Source organism: Callorhinchus milii, unplaced genomic scaffold, assembly GCF_018977255.1.
Source record: "Callorhinchus milii isolate IMCB2004 unplaced genomic scaffold, IMCB_Cmil_1.0 Scaffold23, whole genome shotgun sequence".
Classification (NCBI taxonomy): Eukaryota; Metazoa; Chordata; class Chondrichthyes; order Chimaeriformes; family Callorhinchidae; genus Callorhinchus; species Callorhinchus milii.
The window spans coordinates 719,588-723,782 of record NW_024704764.1 but is presented as its reverse complement, the minus strand read 5'-3'; the positions used below and the strand labels follow the sequence as shown (position 1 = coordinate 723,782).

The 4,195-nt window shown below is 47.4% G+C and overlaps 1 long non-coding RNA gene across 1 annotated transcript; it reads left to right on the top strand.

Moving 5' to 3' along the window:
• Positions 1 to 1,177: 1,177 nt before the first annotated feature.
• LOC103185729 lies at positions 1,178 to 2,819 on the top strand. The gene is made up of 2 exons (XR_488679.2): positions 1,178 to 1,232; positions 2,145 to 2,819. It is a non-coding gene; the product is annotated as an uncharacterized LOC103185729 (long non-coding RNA).
• The last annotated feature ends 1,376 nt before the right edge of the window (positions 2,820 to 4,195 follow it).

The window sequence follows — 4,195 nt, the reverse complement described above, 5'->3', positions numbered from 1 at the left end:
ACACTCACTCAAACACATGAAGAGGTGCCATTGGAGAGAGATGGCGGGCGACAACAACTTGCATTTATACAGCGCCCTTCATGCTGTGAGTGGGGTGGGGGGGGGGGCTTTTCAGAGCTCTTAGGGGCAGCCCCTGTAGAACTGACTCCCAGAGCAATTCAGGAGAGGACGGGAAGCAAGTCAAAGGGAGTGGAGGTGGCTGGGGGGGGGGTGGGGGGGGTGAGAAATGATCATCGCTGTTAAACGCTGCCCGATCCAGGTCCTGGTCTCAATGCTGCGATCCCTTCACAAGGGATCTGCAGTCACCGAGAGCAGTTTATTTCTTTCCCCCGATGACTGCTGCGAGGCCCGGCTTTGCTCGGCGATGCAGCCAGTTCCGTACAGGGGGGAGGGGTGGGGGGGGGGGGGGGGGGTAGGGGGCGCGGGGAGCGCGGAGAGATAATGAAAAGTAATGAAGTGAGCTCTAATAACAGAGCCAGCTGTTCCGAGCAAATGGCTGCAGCTCAGCGTCGAGCCGGGCACTGGGGTAATTAGGAGGCTCTGCCTGCCCTCCCGAGCGCTGCGGAGGCTGCTGTGAGTAATGGGGTGATTACCCCTGCGCGAGTGGGAAATGCCTCGAGACGAGGTGCGTTTCATCATCAGGAGGCAGCCTTTATCTCCGAGATGTGTGCGCGCTGTTTTTTTTCCTCTCTCTCTCTCTCTCGCTCGCTCTCTCTCTCTCGCTCAGGCAGAGCCTCCCCAGAGCATTGCCCACGTGTCGCGCTTGTCTTTGGATTTATCGGGATGTCGAATCCCGGACGTTTTCAGTGCAGAATAAGGCCAGTCGTCACCTTGTGCCTGGGCCGACCGGCCGGCTCTCTATTTAATTTCTCTCATCAGTTCTCCTTCCCCCGCCTTGTTTCCCTCCCCCCCACATACTCCCCCACCACATCATTTTAGGCGTTTCCTGTTCAAATGTTGACTAATTCCTTCTCCAAAGCTATTGTGGTGTCAAACTGTTCCACTGTCCAGCGTTCTGAGCCGCATCCCCATATGAAGGGCGCTGTGTAAATGCACATTGTTGTTGTTATAGGGGAGCCATTGGATGGGGAGCCATTGGAGTCGGGTGAGGATGGGGCTGATGAGGTCACCGAGCCTGGTGCGGGAGAGGACACGAGCTGCAGAGCTCTGGATGATCTGCAGGTGGTGGAGGGAAGAGTTGGGGAGGCCGACAAGGATGGAGTTTCCGTGAGGTGATGACTGCATGAGAGGCCTGAGGGGTGAGGCTATGGCGGAGTCGGGCAATGTTGCGGAGGTGGGGGAAGGCAGAGCGGATCACAGCATTGGATATAGGGGAGAAAGGACAGTTGAGGGTCGAACAAGATGCCCAGGTTCCTGACTGGTTTCGGATGAGGTGGAGTGGTGCATCCATGAATGCTGATGCTGCCGGTGCCTGAGGTGCCAATCAGTATTGCTTTAACCAGACATTATCAGGTGATATTATTGCATGGCTGAGGAGCACATAATGTATTTACCCACTGAATTGAGGAATAACTTAAATGATTAATATTAATAATCAATGTTTTTGCATTTGACACCTATAGCATCAAAATGTTTCGAAGTGCTTCATAGTGTCTGTGGATTTGTAGGCAAACACAGCAGCGAATCTGCACAGAGCAATGTCCCAGAACAGCAATGAAGTGAATGACCAGGACACTGGGAGAAACTCCACCTTTCTCTATAGTCCCGTGGGGTGTTTGATATCTATCTGAGCAGGCTGATGAGATCTTATGTTTCATTCAAAGGATGTCACCTCCAATGCTCACCAGTTCTGGTCAGGCTCCACTGGCTCCCCATCACCGAACGGATCGACATCAAGATTTGAACTTGTGTTCAAATCCCTTCACTCTCTGGCACCTCCCTACCTCTCCAATCTCCTCACTGCGCAACGTGAGGATTCTGTAATTAATGTGTTATATATTATCTGAAAGCATAATTGCGACGCTTAATGTTTTTAAGGCTTTAGCATTACAGTATGGCCAACTAATCCCAAAAGGCATAATGGGGACTGGTTGTCTCAATGACTAGCTTAGAATGGGTTAAAAGTATCATTGCTAGACTGGTTAAGGTCAGCTTCTGATTACATTTCATACTTTCCTGGGAAGGTGTTCACTCCTCTGGAAACGAAAGACCAAAAGAAAAGGCGACAGCCTCCCTCAGACACTTGCTTATCTCAAGGTTGAGAAGCAGGCAGGTTGGAGAAGGCTGCCAAAAGCAAAAGTTGCCCATCTCTCTTTGTCCCCATCAGTTCTTTTCTCATGGGGAAACCAGTCGGCTCAAGGTCACTAAAAGCTTGAGGAGAGTGGGGAGCTTACTCCATTTTCTTTCAGAAGAAAAACTAGAGGAAAAGAAACCATCTTGTGAAAGATGAAGTAGATGAAAGGTCATCTACCAACTGGATAAAGAGAGATCGATTTGTGAAGAGAATCAGAAGAGACAGGGAGTTGGAACTTGGGAGTCGTGAACCATACGCCAGCTTCTAAAGAAGGAAAATCAAGACTAAGACTTAGACAACTTTATCGATACTCTCAAACAGGCATCAGTACCGCAGTACCTGGATACCTTTCCGTTGCCTGAGCAGGCAGCAGTGCGGTACCTGAATACATTTTGGTGGACCTTAAATTGGACGTTACTCCTCCATCTCCTCCACAAGATTTGGTTTGGCCGACCTTAATCGTTGTGAACTGTACGTGGACACGTAAGCATTATTCTGCTAAATTATTTTAACTACCTACAACCATTATTAATCTGAATTAATAAACATCTATATTTTGCTATAAGATTTGTGTCAGTCTTTACTTCACGCCAGGGCTAAAATGGACATCTTACACCAACCTACCAACTAAGTCAGAGCTTCCCAAGTAAATTGTTTGCAAATTTACAGAGCTCAGGATTGGGAATATGTAATAGATTTCACATCAGACACTCACCCACCTGGTCTGTCATGTTATTGATGTCTATGATGTTACACTTCTCAGGGAGTCCTGTCTGTCCTCAGCACTGCCCTGGAGTTCAGCTCTCTAACACATTGGGACTTTGAGCTGCAGTGTCGTGGGTGTCCTTCAGCTGAGATGTTAAAACAAAGTGCCGCTGTCTGCCTGATCGTGTTGATCTTAAAGATCCCGCGGTCCACCACTTCATGACTGTTTGAGGGACTTTGCTGTGCTGGCATTTTGAGTACAAATAGTACAAATACAAATCTTACATCACTTAACAGCAATTATGTCTGAAATGCTTGGAGACATTTTGATATTTTAGAGTTGCTGTATCAAATCTGAGTATTATTATCAATAATATTTGGCACGTTGCCATGCAGGTGACACTTGATTAATTGTATTACCTCTAACAGCGATGCCCAGTGAGACATACGAACAGCAAAGTACAAGGAAGCTCTGGGAGATTCACACCAGAGAAATGCAAAGTCCAATCCCTGATCTGTGATGACTTAGGGCTGATCTCAGCCTCAATATCCCCGGGTTGGAGAGGAAATCAACCAGGATTCCTGCTCCAGTTCGCAATCCAATGCAATCTCTACAAGTAGATGTGTTGGCGAGGACTGGATTAGGTTTTGCTGTAGTTGAACATTGTCTGACCTCACAGATCCAAATGATTGAGGTAGAACCCGATTGTCAGGTTTCAAAACCCTTCCAAAAAAACTATCTCAACAATGGCTTTGGTTGTCTCCCTCTTCAATTGCCACTTTGCTAAGATTATCACACTGTCTCTGTTAACTGCTTTGAGACATTATCCTACAGCGTATCCATAAAGTCCTCTTACCTCTTGTTACAATTCAGTGATATGAGACTATGGAGGAACTGAAACAAGGTCTCAGAGATGCATTTCACCTCCTCACTCCATCCATGTTACGGAAGATGTCGCACGGAACATGCTATGAAAATGATGACACTCACACACAGCGAAACTCTGAATGTCTAAATACAGTTAAACACTTGGACTGAATACAACTAAGTACTTCTAAATACAATGATCATCATTCCTCCACATGTTTCAGTTGTTGGTCACTGCACTGTGTGTAAAAAAAACATGAGGGTAACAGGACTTTGTGGGCACCCCGGACATGAAAGGTACAATGTAAGTACAAATTCAGTGAGCAAGTAGTAACCTTATGGAACAGGCTCCCGAGGGAGACGGGGGA